Below are 8,934 nucleotides of genomic sequence, written 5' to 3'. Positions count from 1 at the left end.
AATCAGCAGCAAATATGTCAGTATAACAGTTTAAGGGTAAAAAAAGTCAATTTACACTAAAACTTAGGAAACAAAATCTTCCAGGTTCCGTTTTCAAATCATGTTTCATTTTCAAATTATGTTTCATTTTCAAATTCAGTTGAATTAAGTATGCCAATGAAATAAACCTCAAAACTAAATATTTCATTTATGGCCAAAGAAAATATTTCTCTCTTCATAAGATTCTTTTTCTTTTCATTTTGATAAGGAAAGTCCCACCAAGAATAGTAACGTTATTTCCCAGTATTTTCAGAACAATGGTTTAGCCACTGAAGCTGAACAAACCAAAGCCACCTAGCCACTAGTACCTACGGGGCTTTTTTTGGTTGAGCAGTTTCTTTTTCTTTCTCTTTTTATAGTATTTGTAAAAGATGAGAAAGTGGAACTTGGGGTGGCAAATTTAAAAGTAAAAAAAAAGATAAATATAGGGTGATATTTGAATTTTTGTGTCTCCCTGGTAATTTTGACCTGTGAGGTTCTTTTTTCTTTATGTTGTTGTTCTTTTAGGGGGGGTTAAAAAAAAAAAAAAAAAAGGCAGGGTATTTCCATTTTTACAATTAGAGAAATCTCATAACTCTTCTTCAGTCAATGTCCAATTGACAGGGCACCTTGCAGGCCTCTCTGGCCCAATGCACGTGTGGAGAAAAGCATTTTATTCCCTCTTCAAGGAGCAGTGGTGCTGACTGAGGAGGTGAACACCTCCACACCACCCAAAGGAGCTCACCACTGCCTCCCATCTGAAGGTTACTATCTCAAATCCAGCTCAAAGCTGGAGATATGCACCTTCTCTCCCTCCTTGCAGCCAAAAACAAGCCACGAAGGTCTACCAATATAAGGAGTGAGAGATACCACTTTTTCCAAAATGGTTGGAGAATTCATCCAAGGCTTCATAGGTTTCATATCTGAAACTGGGGAAGGAACTGGAGAGCCCCAAGACTCATCTTGCTTCTTTTGAGGAACAAGCTCTTCTGCCAAAACTAGCCTGGAGTAATTGCTTTCCTTGAGGAGAACAAGGAATATGACTCTGATGAGTAAAGTCTTGCAATTCTGCAGACTTTCAAAAGGCTCTTGGAGATATAAGAATACAAATCTGATGGAAAGCTAATGAAACTTTCACTCCTAAATCTCTTAGGTCTTTTTGAAACTTTGCTCACTTATCTTCAAAGCCCTGTTGAAAAATAAGCCTTGGAAATTTGCGTGGGTGATACTATATAGGGATTAACAGCCATTTTATAGATGAGGAAACTGAGGTGAAGTGACATGCCAAAGGCCACACAAGAAGTCGTGGCAAAGGATTCAGATGGAGGAGGATTAGCAAAGTGAGAGAGGGGTGTTTCATCACTTAGAAAATTTTGGAGAGAACAAGTGTTCATCAGATTTTTAATTAAAATTCTGGGCTCTTTGGCAGCTAAATGCTATCATCCACTTAAAATTTTTAATTTTGAAAATCAAGTTTTTCAGTTCTTGGGTGGGTTTTTTCCTTCTCTTTCTGTATTCTCTTTACTGTTTCATCTGTTTCTTATTTTCTAACTTGTTTGTTTGTTTGTTTGTTTTGAAAAGGGAGTGGAGAAAGATAGATATAAGACACAAACTAATGATAAAGATCCCAAAAATGAAAAGACGGGAAAGTATTCTGTGTAAGTGGAGAATACAATTTGCTGTAAATTAGGAAAGAGCAAAGGTAGCAGAAAACTAAGCTGAAGTGGCTAATAATAATGGGAATATTGTGACCCAATCACCTGAGAGTGTAAAAGATGCATTATTTGCGGAAAGAGAAAATATCAACTGATGCAGTTGGAAAAAAATAACAAATTTTGGCATGCTTAAATCTTTCACATCTGAAGCTAGCAGTACACTTCAGTCTAACTAGAAGCCTTAAATATTTGCCTTGTGCATAACTTAATTATGTTAATCATCATCTAAACAACTGCAGAGAAAAAAGTGGCTCACGAGCGTAGAGCAAAAGCAGGATCCATTGGGGCAGAGGTGATAAGGTTTTACTCCCTCTTGGACACAAGAAGCATGGGTAATTGCCTATGGAACTCTGAGGGATTATCTGGCAGTGTGAGTGAAATTATAATGTGCAAAAAAGCAGTTATGCCTTTAAACAGCCAATCAGGTTCCAGTGACCAGTGCAGTGCAGAGCAACTCATCCTAATTATGAGCATTTACTTTGCTTCATCCCCTGGTTTTTCAGCCCACAGACCGTGTTCCCTGAAACTACAGCGATCTTAACGATGGCACTCCAGAGAATTAATTTAAAGGCAGCTTGGGGATACCTGCATGAAATTCAGTGACTGTGGTATAAACATCCCCAACTGTGGGGTGAAGAATGGGAGCGAAGAATGGGTGACTCACAGGCTAAGGCAGGAGTGCACCAGGCAAAGTCTTTCCAGGAAAGGAACCAGCCTGTCTCCCAGACACAGGAACTAGTTGGGCAGGGGTTGACTGGTAGGATGTTGTGGAGGAAGTAGTTGTTCAAAGCTAAAAGTGCTGAACTTTCCACACCGGTGAAAAAAATTAGGTGTTGACTAAAAGATGAGCATGGGGCTGTGCCTGCTTGGTAAAAAAGGCATAAGCAGTAAGAGAACTGACCAGGTTGACATGGTGTCTTCAAACTCTTCCATAAAGCAAGAAAAAACCCCTCTGGGAAGCAATTGAATGCACTAATCCGTGTCTAATGGAAGGGAACTGCTGGACAGGCTTCGTAACTCACTCAAGAATTCTGGAGTTATGAAGCACCTTTGTGAAATTAAGATCCCCTCTCACTGACCGCAGAACTCGGTGAGACCTCAGGGTAGGATACATTTAGTCATGTTTCAAAAATCCTTCGACACTTCAAACCTGTTTAAATTTCTTAGAATACCTCTCCAGCCCAGATCCTTGGAAGGACTGATGCATTTAACTCCCACGGACATCATCCTCATCTTTAACCTGCCTTTCAAAATCTGTCCCTGATTTGGTACTTCAAGGCCTTTGGCCTTGTTCCCTGAAGGTGTTGAGGAATACCTGCTCAGCATCAGGACTTTCATCACCTACCCCTTGAATCTCCATCCTGAGCACTTGAGGCTAGTGGCCTGGTCCCAAGCCTGTCCCTATCACTGCCAATAGAAAGATTTCCATTGGCTTCAATGGGACTTGGAACAGTTTTTAAATCCTTAAATAACCTGCTCTGAAAGAGTCTATCCCCAAAATTAATCAAGGGAAGGAAGGTCTGTGAAAACACAGCCATCTACGTTCCCAGCTCCCTCCCAACCCCTCCCTTCCCCTCCCCCACATTTCCAAGCACTTCTGCAGGTGATTTCTGTAATTTTAATTAATTTTAATTGCCTGATTAATTTAATTGAAACACCACGGAAATTAAATGCACACATTATGGTGTGTAATTAACATTAAGGCAATGACACAAACTGGCCGGAGTGGAGCGAAGGTCTGTACGCTCTGTTAGTGATTCATGCTCTTCTATTGTTGCTGCTCAGGAACACGAGTTAGGAAGGAGTGTGAGACGGGCTGGTTTTGCAAGAGGTGCTGCTTGTTGGGAGAAAGCCACAGCAGGCTGGGATGAATTATGGGTGGCATGGCATGAAGCCTTGTTGATGAAACCTGCCTTGATCTGGAGGGTTTCGTCATGCCACCTGGTGAAATGAATGTGGGGTATGGGGTGGGGTGAGGGAAGAAGGAGAGCTTTCCTCAACAGAGACGAAAACCTTCTCAAGACAATGCAACAACAACAATTGGGATAAAACTTCCCTTTTGGAAGAAGTCTCAAAACTGCCTCTTTGGAAGAGGCTATGTTCCATCTTTCCCTCTCTGCCAGGAACCATGGATGTATTTGCATGTTAATTTTGAGTGTTCATTACAGTCATTTTTTTATTTTCCTAACCCGAGGCTTTTTTTTTTATCAGGAGGGTGGATGGATATTTTGCACGATAAGATCTTGTTTGTTGGGTTTTTTCTTGTGTTGTGCTTGCTTTTTTTTTTTTTTTTGCTTTTTTTCCCCCCCTTGCTTTCTTTCTCTAACCCAGTGTGTCAAATTCCAGTCTGTGTGAAAGGTGAGGGCGTGTTGGGGAAGACAATGAAATGTTCTGCATATGCAGGGAACTCTGGAAAAAGCTCAGGGCTTTGCTCATCCCACCCCACTCCACCCCTGCCACTCCCGAAGAGCAACACAACACAGATGGGTGAGATCATTGCTCCAAGGGGGTAATAAAACCAAACCAGAAAGAGTAATTTAGCAACCCTATATATGGAAAAATTGGCCAGTTTTGTGCAACCACCGACTACTGCAAAGATGCCAAGCTGACAGAGGTAGACCAGATAGGATCTTTCAGTTCACTTCTGGTAAAGGCAGGGAGACTCCCCTTTACACTTTTTATACAATTGATACAAATAAATTATTTTGGCCATTTTCTTATCTCTTTTGTGGAAGAGTCAATTCAGAATAACACTCTTGGTTTGAATTGAATCATCTTCATCTTCAACCTGGTGTAAATGAAAATGAATCTACCTCTAAGACTCTAAATCTCTACTGCTTACCACTAACACAGGCATTCAAGATAAAATTTTGGAGACTTTCCCAAGATACAAAAATTACTCATTTTCTTCTCATAGCTACAAGTTCTGCCAGATCCATCAAACTTTTCTGTGGCCATTCCTGACTCACAGTCCATCAGACCATTTCCAGAAACCATGTCACCTTCTGCACATACAAGAGTATTCTCAGCACTTTCCAGGGCATGGTAGGATATTGCCAGACAGAGGAGTGTGAATAATTATCTATCCTGCAGGTAAAAAGGCCTTATAGCTGTTGAAAAAAAAAAAAAAAGTCCCCCAGAAAGTCAGGAAAAACACTGCAGAATCAAAAGCCATCACTTTAAAGAAAACAAATTCAAATTAAATGTCCACACCAATATCCAACAGATGAAGAAGAACCCTCCCATTTCCATAACTATAAGGCAGGACCTTTCCTTTAGATTTTAGGAGACCTGCATTGAACTCTCTGCCCTCTCCAAGTGGATTCAAATTCATGCCTCCCACTCATGAAGAGCCTCCTAACCAGGCAGCATTAAGAATTTCCAATCCCTTCCAGCTGATGCTCTTCTACTTTGCAGCCATTACCTGAGTCTGTGATCCAGGTGCCTCCCTCCCAGGAGAGCAGCCTAATCAGCAGACTAGTGACTCATCCTGGCTCTTTGTGTGAGCTCTGAATTATTGCCTGCCAGGTGGAAGGGCTGCAGAGCCTTCCAGATCCCGCTGCCCTCAGATACCCTTCAGCCCAGAGGCTAGACCACTCGGCAGCTGGTTGGGAAACATCTGCTCAAATCAACTTTCTTCCTGATTCAGCTGCCTCCTCACCAAATATCCTACTCATCTCCCTGGGGAGTGCAATGGGAGCCTGCTGCCTTTATTCTTCCCCTTGAATCTCTTCCAATCTCAAAATAATTTCATATTTTTCAATGATAAAGCAAATGGACTAATTCCTGAAGGTGCTGGTTAGCACTTTGTCTGTGGGTTTTCTGTGACTGGATATTCACATGAAATAAGACTTTTTAGATAGGAGGGGTAAAATATATTCACAGCCTGGAGATGGTTGCCCAGGACCATTCCCCAATGACTTTTGAACATCTGCAAGGAAAGAGATCCACAAGCTCTCTCGGTAACCTGTGCCAGTGCTCTGTCACCCTCACAGTGAAAAAGGGTTTCCTGATGCTGAGAGGGAAACTAATGTGTTTCTGTTTGTGCCCTTTGGTCCTGGAAATATCCCGAAAAATTGGGGAGTGTAAGCGTTCCTATATGAGACAAATATCCTGGTGAAATATGGACTTATTTTTTTGTTTTTAAGCAGGAAAAACAAAAGGCCTTGGTTGTCCCTGTTGTGACAATGAACTACATTGCACCATTGCCACCAATTCTATGGATGGTTTCCAATCACATACAACTTTTGACAAAGCTAATGATATTTTTATTTTTATATAGACAATCAACCACTGTCGTGATATAACTATATCCGCTTAAGTGACTGATATATATTCTGACCAAGGCACTGGACAGGAGGAGGATCTGAAGCCCACTGCAGACATTGACAACGACTGGGGTTAGTAAAAAGTTTGCCGCTGAGTTACATCTTAACTTATACATTAAAAGGATATTTTTTATTCCAGAATTAAGTTTTGCTCTGAAGAGAATTTTCATTTCTCATTACTCTGAAATATATACTACATTTCCATAAATTTTTCTAATTCAGAAAGAAGTGGAAGAAAGTTTATCTAATCCTGCACAGATGCATCTATAGGGATGGGGCTTTGAGCAACCTGGTGTAGTGGAAGGCGTTCCTGTCCATGGCAGAGGATTAGATGATCTCTAAGGTTCCTTCCAAGCCAAACCATTCTGTGATTCCATGAAGTGCATGACTTCTCAACCTTAATATTGCACTTCTTGCTTTCTGAATGCATGGCTGCCCAACCTGAACTACATTGAAGCTTATTGCTTGCTCAGAATAAATATCAGCTTCCATAGGGATACACAACTCAGTTTATTTATTAGGCACTATCTCCTGAATAATATTTGTCAACTTCCAGAGACACCCCAAAATAGAATTGTATAATCAAGCTGGCAGGGGGAGCAGGGAGAGGAAAAATCGAACCGTGATCATTAAAATAGAATTATTATATTCTTATACTGATTTTATTACCTGAGTAGAGATTTTTTGAATTTGACTCTGGGGCAAACAACATAGACATCCTGAGATATATAGCATTAGATCCACTGTGTTCACCAGGAGCACACTGCTCTTTATCCACAACTCCAAGGCAGGAATCACTATTCCCAAATACTCCTTTACAAATATAAGTTGGATCAGCACTCTGTAGCAATAGAGACTACAAATGCCTGGAGCAGAAATAATATTTGAAGAAGGGAATAAAAGCCAGGATGAAAGCAGCCTAACCACCAGGGGACAAACTGGAAGTAAACATGGTGGGTAAAATTTAATGGGGAGCTGTGGGCTTGGAGTTCCTCTCTTGTCCTCTCTGCCTCCCTGGAGCAGCAAGTGACTTGACACTTTCAGAGTTCTCATGTCAAGACCTGAACAGGAGCTGAGAAGACAAAAAGCTGTGAATCCCCTTCAGCATCAGTCCCAGCAAAGCAAGTGCTCAGCAGCACCAATGGCAACCTGCCCACTGCCAGTGGGAGCCAGACTCTTTCCTCCCCCACCATGTCTGAATCATGACAGATTAGATCACATTCCACCTATATTTTCACCCAGAAAAACTGTCTGAACTCTAGAGAGCCTCAGTCAGGTTTCTAGGTTTATACCAAAGGCACAAATGCCCTCTAACTCCCCCAAACTCCTCCGGTACGTCCCAGGAAGCACAAACCCAGGATGCTGCAGGGCAATTTAAAGGCTTGCATTGCCGAATAAACAGTGACAAATTGTAGATTAAGAAAAAGCCTGTTATTTGTGTGAAAGAGGCAGCCTTTGCCGCCAAATGGATTCATCTGTCATTGCTACTGATTGCTCCCTTTCCACTCAACGTCCCCTAAGAAAAATGTAAATCCTATGTAAATCCTTTGTTATCGCCCGACAATGTGCGTATCACAAGCTGCATGGGTTAGAACACAGGTCCATTTTTCTCCAGACTACACCACTCCTCTTTCAAATTTCAAGGTCTTAATGTCTCAAGAGTGAGGCGGCAGAAGGCGTTCCACCCCCCTGGGACAGACTGAGCGAGGAAAGCCCTCACAAGAGGAGGAGAAGGGGAATCTCTTTATGGGTTTTGCTGCTGCAATCAGCCCCACTGCAGTTTATTCTCTTTGGGGAGAGGAATGGCGGCTCCAATACAAACCCAGAGCTCAGAAGAAGAGTATCTCCCCACAGTGAGGAGGAAAGCATAAAGAAGAGGAGGGAGGGAAAGTTAAACAACAGAGAACTGTGCAGAATTCACCTGCTACAGCATTTTCCCCAAAAGTTCTTTCCTGTCTTTGTGCCAGATTGTCACCTTCATGCCACATTGTCACCTTCATGCCACATTGTCTGGGGTGTGATAGAAAAAATATAAAATATAAATGTAGTAGCCAGTCCCATGTTTACAGAAAAGCCAGCAGCAGTTAATCAAATGAATCTGAGTGCTGTGGCACTCAGCATTTGTTACTGAAATGTTAATCAACCCTGTTCACTGAGCAACCTGTGAAACTCTGAGCTAGCCTGCCCACCAAATCCCAGGAATCTCGCAGACATGTACAGGTCACTGAAAGCTACATTGTCTTATCTCCTTCTCATAACAGCAGGACATAAAATACAAGTTACTTTTCAAATCTTGCTCTCAATACTCTCATGGCACCCACAGATGGATTTCAGCCCTGTGAGCATACCCTGGTTGGGATAACATCAGCCTAACTATCAATCCAACAGAAGTCCTTCTACTTTTCCAGACGCAGTATTCCTCTTTGAAAATCCAGCTCCAGAGAGCTGAATGTGGAGCTGTGATTACAAAGATAAAGAGTGAGGAGTTCCTGTTTGTCAGGTGGGCTTTAAAACCTCAGATTTCTGGGGTTTGTGATTACCTACTTTAATAGGTGTATGGAAAATCACTGTTACTAGATAATAATGTCATGAATGCACACCATTATTAAGGATGACTCCTGACACGTAAGTCCAGCTGCATCCAGGGAGTTGCAATTATCATTATTATTATTATTATTATTTATACATTTTGGAGCTCAGCTTATTATAAGGTGACAGGTACCCTGAGGTAACTCTGAAGTACCACTAGCTTACTTCTCATGGTACAAGTCAAGTTACCTCTAGTTTGCTGAAGGAGTAGATATTTGTGTGCACTTGCAGGCAGTGGTGAGATGGGGTAATTTACTCTAACATCACCCACAATTAAAGACTTT

Source organism: Taeniopygia guttata, chromosome 1A (assembly GCF_048771995.1).
Source record: "Taeniopygia guttata chromosome 1A, bTaeGut7.mat, whole genome shotgun sequence".
Taxonomy (NCBI): Eukaryota; Metazoa; Chordata; class Aves; order Passeriformes; family Estrildidae; genus Taeniopygia; species Taeniopygia guttata.
This window is presented reverse-complemented; position numbering follows the sequence as displayed.